General features: G+C 49.8%; 1 long non-coding RNA gene across 1 annotated transcript; it reads right to left on the bottom strand.

Moving 5' to 3' along the window:
- Positions 1-11,795: 11,795 nt before the first annotated feature.
- On the bottom strand, positions 11,796-12,561 carry LOC127492603 (uncharacterized). The gene is made up of 2 exons (XR_016223225.1): positions 12,217-12,561; positions 11,796-12,123 (listed from the first exon to the last, which is right to left on the bottom strand). It is a non-coding gene; the product is annotated as an uncharacterized LOC127492603 (long non-coding RNA).
- Positions 12,562-13,104: the final 543 nt, after the last annotated feature.

A 13,104-nucleotide genomic window follows, 5' to 3' on the forward strand; every position in this document is an offset into this window, starting at 1 on the left:
TAATATTGGCAGCAAAAGATTTAAAAGTCATATTATATATATATACATATATATATATGCATAGACACACCCACATTTTAACTGTGTAAAGTCACACACATAGCAGGGGTTCAGGACATAGTCCCTTCTCTCTCCCTTACACTCACCTGTCAATGAACTGACAGAGGCCAACAGCAGAAGCTGCACCAGGTCCCTACCTGCCCAACTCACAGAAAAACTGTACAGTGACTTTGTAGGGTCAGGAAAGGGGGACAAATCAGATTATGTCTAAAGAGGGCAAGTGTTGGCCATGAGATTTCATATGAGGAAGGCTCCCTGGGGTGCCGAGCACCTGCTCTGGGGCGCAGTGAGCAGCCCATGCCCGGCTGCCCTCCCAGCCTCAAACAGTCCTGGGAGGAGCAGTTGTCACAAGGCACGTGCCAGGCGGGATCCTCGGCACCCACCTCCCTCTCTCATCCTCACAACAGCCTTGCCCGAGGGGAACTGTTCTTGTCTCTGCTTTACAGATGAGGAAACTGAGGCACGGAGCAGTGCAGTGACTTGTGCCCGCCACACTCTCTGCCCAGTCTCCTTCTCCGAACTCCGCTCTCTGCTTGTGTTCCAGGACTCAGTTTAGTAGGGAACATTTCAGAAAAGCACCGCAGCTTTAAAACGCTTGTCCCGAGTGAGCGATGGCCATCAAAATTCAAATGCTGATACCTTGACCTACCAATTTCTTTCCTAGAAAATATACAGAAATGATCACTCGAGTGTGCAAAAGTATTTTAACCTAACACTGCTTGTTGCAGCATTTTTTTAAAGTAAAAAAAATGGAGTCAACCTCAAATGTTCAAATGGCCACCACTATGAAATTGGGTAAATAATTTATAGGGCACCCATGCGCTGAGGGTCCTATGGAGGCCTGAAAAAGAATGTGATGGCTCTCTAGGAGAAAACAAGGGAGGCAGAATGGCTTCATTTTTGTAAAAATAAATAAATTATAATTGCACTGCAGGCTATAGTCAATTTGAGAATATTTGGAAGTGTGTAACCAAGCCAACTCCAGGAGTCACAGAAATTTTGTTGCTCATTGCCTATTCCTTGGATACCTTTTATCTTGCAATGAGCACACATTAATTTTTAAACAAGAAGTAAATAAAGATATGTGTTCAGTACAACAGTTGATGTGTTGTCTCATGTGCTCCTCTGACTACTGGGAAGTGTGTGAGGCAGGTGGAGATCCCAGGGCTCGGAGGAAGGCAGAGCACTGACCAGGTCACCCGACTGTCACAGGACCACCTCCATAATCCAGTCTGGTGGATCTGACTGCACGCCATGCCACTGCGCTCTACGCCACTCACTGGAACCTTTTTAAAGATTTTTAATTTATTTATTTGAGAGGCAGAATTACGGACAGAGAGAGGCAAAGGCAGTGAGAGAAAGAGAGAGGGCTTCCATCCGCTGGTTCACTCTCCCAATGGCCACTATGGCTAGAGCTCAGCTGATCTAAAGCCAGCAGCCAGGAGCTTCTTCCGGGTCTCCCACGCAGGTGCAGGGGGCCCAAGGACTTGGGCCACCTTCCATTGCTCTCCCAGACCATAGCAGAGAGCTGGAGCAGAAGAGAAGCAGCCAGGACTTGAACCAACGTCCATATGGGAAGCCAGCACCACAGGTGGAGGCCCAGCCTATAGCACAGCGCTGGTCCCATGTTTCATTTATTTTAGAGTTGAAACACTTTCACAAGGGTAGGGTGTGCCCTGGGTTAGATGTTGTTGTCACCCCTACAGGTTTGCATGCTGGAAGCTTGAGTCCAAATGAACGGAATTAGAAACTGATGGAAACTTTAAAAGGTGGGCCCTTGTGTAGGGTCATAGGTCAGGTGGGGTCAGAGGGCTGTTCCAAAAACCTGAGCCGACCCCACCCAGCCTCGCGGGCTTCCAGCACTGAGGAGAGGGCCCTTCCTGCTGCGGGCACTCTGGCCAGAGCCTGCACCTGCCGCTGGAACTCTCGCCTCCGAAACTGTGAGCTGAATTCTCTTCTCTTCTTCAGCTGTCCCAGGATTCCGTTGTGGTGATGGAAAGTTGACTGATGCGGGTTGTTACCGGGTCTACCGTGTCACTCAGCCTCCACCAGTCATGCAGCCTCCGAGGGACTGGCTCCAGGCTCCTCCCCTGTGCCCCGTGGGCTCAGTTCTTTTCGGGGCAGCACAGCACAAAAGGGACAAGCCACCCCTGGGACAGATGACCTTTGTCCTTTGTCAGGGTGGTCACTGTTGGAGCTGGGGAGTGTTTGTTTGTTTAATGATTTTATTTTATTTATTTGAGAGTCAGAGTTACAGACAGAGAGGGAGAGACAGAGAGAGAGGCCTTCCATCTGCTGGTTCACTCCCCAGATGGCTGCAATGGCTGGAGCTGGGCTGATGCAAAGCCAGGAGCCAGGAGCTTCCTCTGGGTCTCCCATGTGGCTTGGGCCACCTTCTACTGCTTTCCCAGGCACATTAGCAGGGAGCTGGATCAGAAGTGGAGCAGCCAGGACTTGAGCCGGTGCCCGTATGGGATGCTGGCACTGCAGGCAGCAGCTTTATCCACACTACGCCACAGCACCAGCCCCTGATTGAAACTTTTAACAGCAGCATTAGCCCACTCTTGTACAAAGCTTTACCCCCATCTTCACCTGGAAGCTGTCCATCAGTTCTGTGGTTAGACAGTTGTGAAAGACTTGGAAAAGATTCAGAGAGAAAAAACCAACACAGACAGAGGATGGGTTGCTTTCTCCACATCAGACAGAGAGGGCTGGCATTTAAAGCTGAGGATCTTTAAGGCTAAAATTTAAAAAAAAAAAAAAAAAAAAAAACAGAGAAAGGAGCAGGCAGTTAGCCTAGCAGGTAAGACCCCCCAGGCTCCACATCAGATTGTCAGGGTTCCAGTCCTGCTCTGGCTCCTGACTCCAGCTTCCTGCTAATGTGCACCCTGGGAGGCAGCAGGAAATGGCTCAAGTAATTGGGTTCCTGCCTCTCACGTGGAAGACACAGATTGAGTTCGTGGTTCTGAAGTTTCGCCAAGTCTGGCCCAAGCTGTTGCAAGCATTTGGGAAGTCAACCAGGAGATGGAAGTGCTTCCTCTCTCTCTCTCTCTCTCTCTCTCTCTCTCTCTCTCTCTTTCTCTCTCTCTCTCTCTCTTTCTCTCTCTCTCTCTCTCTATATATATATATATAAAGTCAGAGTTACACAGAGAGAGAATGAGAGGGAGAGGGAGAGAGAGAGTATATCTATATATATAGATATAGATATAGGTACCTATATATATATATGTGTGTGTGTATATATATATATATATATAGAGAGAGAGAGAGAGAAAGAGAGAGAGAGAGATAAATCAGACACACTGGTCAGAAATCTGTTCTCTAATTCCCAGGGCTCACATGTGAAGATATGATTTATTAAAGTTTGGAAATTCTAACTTGGGTTCAACACAAGGCAAATATTATCTGTAAAAGGCATTACAGCAAAGCTGACACAAGGGGAAATATAACTAATTGACATTTACACCGACTTGTGAATGAAGCTCAATGTGCACTCTGGAAGCCCAGGCCAGGCCTTGATCTGGTACAAGACCCCCCTCAGAGAGTGTACGGAGCCAAGCACCAGGGCCATAGCCACCGACCCGACTCAACACCATGTTTATGACTATCTTTGTACTCCTTTCTCCAGTCTTTGGGAGCAATACGACGTCTCTTCTAATGTTTTAAATCTCCGTCTGTGGGTTTGGAATCCTCTCCTCCAAACAGACGGTTTGAGCTACCTGAATTCGCTTCCGTGCTCTCTGAAGGCTCGGCTGTTGCAGTCATTTGGGGAGTGAACCAGCAGATGGAAGATCTCTCTTCTTCTTCTTCTTTTTTTTTTTTTTTTTTTTTTTTTTTTTTTTTTTTTTTGACAGGCAGAGTGGATAGTGAGAGAGAGAGACAGAGAGAAAGGAGAGAAAGGTCTTCCTTTTGCCGTTGGTTCACCCTCCAATGGCCACCACAGCTGGCGCGCTGCGGCCAGCGTACCGCGCTGATCCGAAGGCAGGAGCCAGGAGCCAGGTGCTTTTCCTGGTCTCCCATGGGGTGCAGGGCCCAAGCACCTGGGCCATCCTCCACTGCACTCCCTGGCCACAGCAGAGAGCTGGCCTGGAAGAGGGGCAACCAGGACAGAATCCGGCGCCCCGACCGGGACTAGAACCCGGTGTGCCGGCGCCGCAAGGTGGAGGATTAGCCTAGTGAGCCGCGGCACCGGCCAAGATCTCTCTTCTTTGTCTCTCCCTCTCTCTGTTTAATTTGGCCTTTCAAATAAATAAATAACTCTTTTTTGAAAATCATGTTTAAAAAAAAAGGAATGCATGGATGGAAAAAGCCCACCCTGTTTCCTCCATTCTCGCACCACAGCCAGTACAGAAGAGCTTGCAGGTCTCAAAGGCGCTGGACTTCTCCGCACCAGCAGGCCAGGCAGCCACGGGCAGAGGCCAGGATGCCGTGGCTGCTGCATTTCTGATGCTCTCTCCTGAGGGCGCGCTCCCCTGGACCGCCTCCCACATACCAGCCGCTGTGGGTGTTCCCTGCTTCAGACCAATCAGCCAGAACTAGGGGCTCTCATAACCCTTTCCTCTGGTTGGATTAGGGGAGGCTCACAGAACCCAGGGGACACTAACCTTACATTTGCTGGTTTATTAAAAAGGATGTTTCACTTTTTTTTCTTTTTTTTCAACTACTTGAGAGACAGAGTGACACAGAGAGAAAGACAGACAGAGCCCATCCACCTATTGGTTCACTCCCCAAATGTCCACAGCAGCCAGGGCTTTGGGCAGGCTGAAGCCAGGAGCCCAGAACTCTGCCAGGGTCTCCCATGTGGGTGGCAGGGATCCAGGTACTTGAGCCATTGTCTGCTGCCTCCCACAATGCATTAACAGGAAGCAGGATGGGAAGTGGGTAGTCAGAACTCAAACAGGTACTCTAACATGGAATGCAGCAAGCTGTGCCACAATGCCCACCTCTGTTTTTAAAAATAACGTTTACTTGAAAGACAGTGACAGAGAGAGACAGAAAGAGAGAGAGATTCCATCCACTGTTTCACTCCTCAAATGCCAGCAGCAGCCTGGGCTAGGCCAGGCCAAAGCCAAGAGCTGTTTCTAATTTTTAAAAATGTATTAAAGATGTATTTATTTATTTGAAAGGCAGAATTACAGAAAGGAGAGGCAGAAGCAGAGAGAGCAGTGTTCTATCCACTGGTTCACTCCCCTGAGTCTGTGGCACCCAGGGCGGGGCCAGGAGGCAGCCAGGAGCTGCTTCTGGGTCTCCATATGGGTGCAGGGGTCCAAGAACTTGAACCATCTTCTGCTGATTTCCCAGACCATTAGCAGGGAGCTGGATTAGAAGTAGAGCAACTGAGACTCAAACTGGTGCCCACATAGGATGCCAGTGCCACAGGCATTGGCTTTACCTGCTGCACCACACACTGGCCCCTTTGTTTTAATTTTTAATATTTGAGAAGCAGAAAGAGCGCCCATCAGCTAACTGCTGACAACAGGCAGAGCTGGGCCAGGCCAAATCAGGGAGCTGGGAACTCCATCCAGGTCTCCCATGTGGGTGGCAGGGACTCAACCACTTGAGCCATCACCTGCCGGCAGCAGAGTCTAACAGTGGGATTACTCCCAGGGTCTGCATAGCAGGAAGCTAGAACCACAAGCCAGAGCCAAGAGTAAAACTCAGGCAAGCCAATGTAGGATACAGGCATCCTGTCTTAACCACCAGGCCAAATGCATGCCCCATATGCAATTTCTTGAACTAGAATTGCGGCTGTCACCTTTGCTATAGAATCCAACAGCTGCAGATGATGGCGAGCAGGTGCACCACCAAGGATTCTTCACATGTGAATTCATGCTGTGTGACAGTATCACAGTGGGTGCCCAGCAAAGAGTGACACTTTCTGGCTCACTTGGCTAATCCTCCACCTGCGGCGCTGGCATCGCATATGGGCACCAGGTTCTAGTCCTGGTTGCTCCTCTTCCAGTCCTGCTCTCTGCTGTGGCCCGGGAAGTCAGTGGAGGATGGTCCAAGTGCTTGGGCGCCTGCACCAGCGTGGGACACCAGGAGGAAGCACCTGGCTCCTGGCTTTGGATAGGCGTAGTTCTGGCCGTAGCGGCCATTTGGGTGGTGATGCAACAGAAGGAAGACCTTTCTCTCTGTCTCTCTCTCTCACTGTCTAACTCTATCTGTCAAAAAAAAAAAAAAAAAAAAAAAAAAAGAGTGACACTTTCTACAAACTAAGGCCTCTATTTCATGATAATTTATCAGCATTAGTTCATTAATTTTAACACACATACCACACTACTGCAAGACGCCACTGAGAGGGACTCCAGGAGGTAGGGAGAGGCTATGTAGGATCTCCCCAGTCATCTGCTCAGGTTGGAAGTCTATTAATGAAAAATGCTTTTCTTTAAAAGTAGCCACCCAGCCAGAGGAGGCTACTGCCAGTACTCCAAGCCCTTCTTGCAAGAGTGAAGGTGAAGCATTAATGCCATCTCCTCTAACCTGGTCTGGCCTTCCCTCCAGGAAATGGAATTGTCTCTTCCCAGTAGAGATGGGGTCCTCCCCCACCCATGTGGTCTTGTGGGACAGCCGATCCTGGTGCCTCTTCCCACCCTGTGGGCGAGCACATGACCCAGAGAGGCCAATTTCTTTTCCTGGGAAAGTCTTTTGCCTGAACTCCTGGGAGGTTACTACTTTGGAAGCCTTGAGAGCTCATCTCTAATTTGCTCTCTCCCTCCTTCCTCCCCCACCAGGGGTCATCTTTGTCGTGTCTTCTGCCCTAATTGCCTATCTGGCGTTCATGTCTGGATCCTAAACAAAATGCTGCCTGGTTTTGCCTGTTGTCAGCCTTCAGATGAAAGGGCACATGCTTGCATTTTCTCCCTCATCTGACACGCCTTTCTCTTCTGCAATGTGTTCTTGAGACTCGCCCCTATGGACCACGCCGCCGTAATTCCGTCATGTATTTAACTGATGAGGGGCATCACGTTGCATGGGTCCACCACAACCTATCGACTTCCTCACACGTGGGTGGTCATTGGAATCGTTTTCAAGTCGTCGCCATCAGCATTCTTCTGTAGCTCTCCTGGGGCACAAGCACAAGGCTTTCTCAGGGTCTGGTGGTGGGATTACTGAGCGTGCCCATGTTCAGCTTCGCCTAGGTGATGCCCACTTGTTTTCTGAAGTGGCTGTGCCGGTCTGAACACCCCTCACATCTATGAGAGGCTCCATTCTGCCCAATACCAGATACTGTCAAACTCTTAGGTTTTTGCCAGTTTTATGAGTGTGAATAGTATCTCACTGTGGTTTTAATTTCCATCTCACTGATCGCCATTAAGGCTGACATATTCTTAGACGTCTGCACCCACGTGGGGGACCCAGATGAAGCCCCTAGTTCCTGGCTTCGGTCTGGCCCAGCCCTGGCCTTTGCAGCCATTTGGGGAGTGAACCAGCGGGTAGAAAACCTCTCTCTCTCTGCCTCTGCCTCTCCCTCTCTGTAACTCCAGCTTTCAAGTAGATAGCTAATTATAATAAATAAATAAATAAACCTAAGTTTGACCAATACTATATTTGCAGGAAAACTGATACACACAGGCCCTTCTTTGTTTCTTTCTTCCTTCCTTCCCTTTAACGTTAGCTCCCACATATAAGGGAGAACATCTCCCCCCAATCCCCCCCCACCCAGCCATCATCAAGGGAGGGCTCTAGGCAGAGACGAGAGCAGATAGAGATGGAAGGAAAGCTGCCTTTTTCTTTTATTGCATGCTTGAGAGAGTCAATGCACATTTCCACTCTGCATCAGTGGTTATTACGATTATGGTTCTCATCACATACAGGGGAGCCAGACCTACAAAAAATTACACAATCTAAATGCAGTAATGGACCTATGTACAATATATGAAGCGTCACAGAAGAGGGACTCCATATATTAGCTGCATATATCAGTTCATATTGCTGTATAATAATATTGCCACCAACTTAGCAGCTTGGGCCTACACACACTACGTCACAGCTTCCGTGGGTCAGAAGTCTGGGTGTGGCTTATCTGGGTCCCTCTGTAAGGCTTTGGTCAAGGTGCAGATGTTTCTGGACTTATGATAGGGTGACTTCCTGATACACTCATCACAAGTTGAAAACACCTTGGGGCCAGTGCTGTGGCGTGGTAAGTTAAGCCTCCTTCATCTACGACACCAGCATCCCATGTGGGTGCCGGTTTGAGTTCCAGCTGCTCTAATTCTGATCCAGCTCCCTGCTGATGGCCTGGGAAAGCAGCAGAAGATGATCCAAGTGCTTGGGCCCCTAAACCCATGTGGGAGACCCAGAGGAAGCTCCTGGCTCCTGGCCTTGGATAGGTGAAGCTTTGGCCATTACAGCCAATTAGGGAGTGAACCAGTGGATGGAAGACCTCTCTCTCTCTCTGCCTCTCCTTCTCTCTCTGTGGAACTCTGACTTTCAAATAAATAATCTTTTTTCAAAAGCTGTATTAAAGTAGTAGAGGCCACAGCATTAATGTCTCAGCAGGCCCCACAGGGAAGTGGAAGAATGTCAAGGGCACAAAGAGGGCGGGAGATGATCAAATGCAGGAAGCTCACCAAATGCTATATTTATACAAGTGCTAAACAGGTTTCAAGAGAGGAGAAACCAACTAATGTTGATGACTAGGGAAATAAATAATAGTAGAACTTTACGCCGCAGTGACATCTTTCATCCAGGACCCTACGAAGCTTTAAGAATAATTAAATGTGAGTAGAACCATTTTTTAAAACAAAACATACAGATGTGTGCCCCTCAGCAGGAGCTGCACAAATGCTCTCCTAGGTAATGAAGTGAAACAGGGTGCCATTTTCTTCTGAAGAACGTTTTGTAATTGTTTCCAGGGTTCCCAATTCGTAATTGGCTGAGTGTTCAGAAGTGAAGAGTGTAGCCGCGCGTCCACGTCTTTCGTAAACTGGAAAAGAGGCAGCAGTTTTTGCTCGGGGCTAGAGGGGAGGAATTGGTGGTTAGAGACGGCCCTGATGGAAAGCCCCCGTGGGTGACAGGCAGCGGTGCTGATGGAGAGAATGGACAGAGGTGGAGAAGGGGCTTCAGCGCGAGGCTGGAGAAGTCGCAGATTCGCCAGGGGTGACCCCCAGAAGGTCTGCGACCCCACGTCTAGAAAGAGATTTGGATAAGTTCTGATGTGACAGTGACTTAGTGCAGCACAAGGGACGTGGGTGGGTATTGTCATTAGGGCAGAAACGGAGCTAAAACTGTGTACTGGTCAGGTCTACCAGTAGTCAGCAACGTTGACTACTTGTGTTTTCCTTCAAATGGTTTAACAGGATTCTACAGGGCTCCCAGTTTCATGAAATGGGTGCAAAGCCAGCTGGTTTGGGGGACAAATGTTGAAGGGTGGGAATGGCTTGATTCATTTAAAAATGCAAGGCAGAGGTCAGCAGGTGGACAGCAGCAGCAGCTGAGGAGTGAGGTTGATACTAACGATGTTCATAAGGCACCCAGCGTGTGGCGGGCCCTGTGCTGTCTCTGCAGAGGTGTTGCGGGAGCACCCCGGCACCCTGAAACCCCTCTGCGCATCATGTTGTCGCCACGCGGGAGACGAGGCGGCCACGTCGCGCAGTGTCCCAGCCAGCGTCCCAGCTCTCAGCTTCTTCCCATTCTAGGAGGTGCCTGCAGCAAAGGTGAGACTGCTCACGCCTTGGCTGTGTCTGGGGGAAGCTTAAGTCTCCCAGAACAGCAGGGAGGGAGCCTGGTGCTTCAGACAGGAGCCACCTCCCTTCCATTTCCTGCCTCTCCTTCAAGACACATGAATCCGTGTGTCGCTTCAGCAGCCGAAGGTGGGGACAGCTTTCCATCCCCAGTTTTCCACACGGCAGCCCACGGGCTACCACGTGACCCAGTGATGCAGAATCCGAAAGCTCCTTGATCAAGTGGTCGAGGGTCAGGACAGGACTACGCACTTTTGGAAAGAGGGCTGTGATCTTGTGAGTGGGAGTGACAGCTGGCATTCTATGGAAGGAGACAGAAAAAATGGGGGAAACAGAAACCACTTGCTCACAGGCGGCCCTGGAGCCAGTGGCATGGAATGACCCAAGGAAACATCACGGAAGGAGAGCCCAGCAGGGGAAGATGCATGGGGAAGATGCTTGCTGGAAGGTTGAACCAGGGCCCGGGGCCCTGCCCCTGACCCCAGCGTGGGGTTCTGGCCGGGTATCTGACACATGCTGAGGGGAACCGAAGTTTCCAAAGCAGTTACTGCTTTGGGCTCAGCCCGGGCACATGCCTGTCTCCAGACTATTTCAGTTTGTCCTAGAACATCCACCTGCCACTAACCCTTGCCCCAGCTTCCCCTCTGTGAGTGACCTTCACCTTCCTCTGAACTATGTCGGCAGCCCCCCAGGCCCTCAGCCCCATGCCCTCTCTGTTTCAGTAACTAAATGCTCATGCCATATCCTCTTTCTGATGATAAGGAACTTGAGGATCCTGGCACTGGGGCTGACACAGAGCAGGTGCTCAGTAAACACCCAGGAAAAGGAATGGGCTTCTATTTAATTCTTATTAAAATACACTGACCTGCCCTCCAACCCCCATAGATCTCACCCAGAGGGCTGCATGTTGCCAAATATTTCTGGATATATTGTGGTGCTCTTTCTAGAGATGAAGTACACCCAAGTGTCAGCCCAATTTCAGTTTTTAAACATGGAATTGAGACCTACTGTTTCCTGAGATAGACGAGTCTGGGTCGCAGCCCTTAGTATTATGGAATGATCTTAATGACCTTGGTAATGATCTCGAGCCTTGGTCACACATGCAGAATCCCATCTGCACATTTTCTTAAGCTCCCTGAGCACAGAAAGATGCCCATTTTGTCGGTGCTGCTGTCATCCATACACACTAACTGGCAGGCATCTCGGCCCACACGGGGCAGACATTCGCGAAGGACTACAAGTATCGTTCTATCTGTTCCCACTTTGATGTGAGGCTCTGCATTTCCAGGAACCCCTTGAAGCGACAGCTGCTGAGTCAGGTCACCAGACCATCACACACCTCTACCTGCTTCCTCATCCCTACCAGGGACAACATTCAGTTCCCCCGCCTACACCAAGCACGTCAATTTTCTTTCCTACAAAGAAAGAAAAATATCTGGGCTGAAATTGGTTTACAGTTTGGAAAATAAGATTGCAATGAGAAATCTTATTTGGAAAATAACATTGCAGTTCTGTTGGTTAAAATCACCCCGCGAGGCAGCCGCAGAGGTATCTGTCTAGCCCCTGGGTTTTCCTTCTCCCCCTCTGCAGGAATCCTTTTACTCCGGTTCACTTACAAAAGCCTACTGTAGTTTTTCCAGGAAACCACTGCCTGATGAGGGAGGCAAATTTTCTTGGGCATAAAATTAAGGGCCATTTGTGCAGAAACAGACATGAGAAATAGAATAGGAGGTGCATGAACGTCCTTTGGACTACACCTAGGCCTTCCTGACAACGGTGAAGTGTGGCCAGACCAGCTTTTGCTTTGTGTTGGCAGAGCATGAGCCCTAATATATAGTTCTTTTTGTCTTGGCAGTGAGACTGGCACTCCAGCCAGAACCTACTGTAAAGGAAATGGCCAAGGGACAATACTCCCATTCAAACGCACTAGCAATTTCTCCCAGTGGGGATTTCGCAATGGCTAAATTAATACAAACTTTAAAACCGTCTTACTTTAGGGGAGAGGGGGAACTTACTTTCCAAAAGAAGATGTTATGTGTAACAATATAGTTCACGTGTTCCCAATAAGATTTATTAGACGGGCAAGTTATCACGTAGAAGTTGTTCTGCAAAGACAGAAAACACGGAGAGAAAAGTGCTTCTGCTTCCAAAGGCTAGAAACACACAAGAGAAGAGAACGACTTCACCCCGGCAGCTGACTCACTGACGAGGCTGACACACTCCCACACACTTCCATTCCTGCTGCGCTGTTGTCCCACTGGTGCCGTCCGCTTTACTTCTGACAACGCGTCTTGGTGAGTGAACGAAAAATCAGAGTTTCCAGCAGCAAGCCTTATACCCTTCTCACACCAAGCTGGCGAGATCCTTGGAGGGCCACCTACAGAAAGCAAGCCTTGTTTGTGAACACAGAGGTCAATATTCGCCCGGGCTGGCACAATCCCACTTGGAGGGGGAAAGATGTGGATGTTACCGGTTTTATGAGGCAGAATTTCAGGTACACTGTGAAGGTACTCACGTCCTCTTCTGGATTCTGGAGAATGGAAGAGCCCCCTGCTGGCTGAGGGAGGAAGCGCCTGCCTGCACCCACAGCAGTCCCGTCCCGACTTGGAACCGCTTCCTGTGTGCGCCCAGCCGGTCTTTCACACCCGGTATTGGTGGAGATCTGCTCTGTGCCAGGCGCTGTTTTAGGCTCAGGTCAAGCAGGGATGGATCCTACCAGAAAAGCTATGAATCACAAATGGGGGAGGGGGAGGGCATAGTAGGAGGAGGATGCTTTTGAGACAGAAGAGGAACATCTGAACTGAAGGAAGAGGAAGAGGAGGGAGACCTGTGGGAGGAGCTTCCAGGCAAAGGGCGGGGCACACATGGGCTCCTGGGGGCATCCTCTTGGCCGTGGGGCCACGGTGCAAGGCCAGGGTGGTGGCTGCCTTAGGAGACCAACAATGCAGCCTTTCCATGCAAGAATTTTGGATTTTATAAGAATCCACCGAGAAGGCTTGAGCAGGGAACTAACTCTTCCATTTTCCCCAGGTGGTTCTGTGTGCACCAGAGAAGATGAACCGAGCGTGAATTTTTAGGAACCGGTCAGCAGGCCACTGAGGTGGTCTTGCAAGCAACCTGATGGATCCCACCAAACTTGCTATTTGCAAAGAAGTCCAGAGAAGAGTAAGGTGAGATGAAGAGTAAGCCCTTCATCAACGTGGGGCGATGAGACACGACTTGAACTACACCATCAAGGTCTGGGAGGCAGCGAGGGATTGGCAGTGATGAAGGTGAGCAGGATGTCATTGGCAGCCAAGCCCCGGCTGCAGGTGGATTGGCTACACAGCCAACAGCACAACCTCCAGAGCCAAGTTTC

The sequence above is a fragment of the Oryctolagus cuniculus genome, chromosome 16, assembly GCF_051225735.1.
Source record: "Oryctolagus cuniculus isolate XC-2025 breed Fujian yellow rabbit chromosome 16, ASM5122573v1, whole genome shotgun sequence".
Lineage (NCBI taxonomy): Eukaryota > Metazoa > Chordata > Mammalia > Lagomorpha > Leporidae > Oryctolagus > Oryctolagus cuniculus.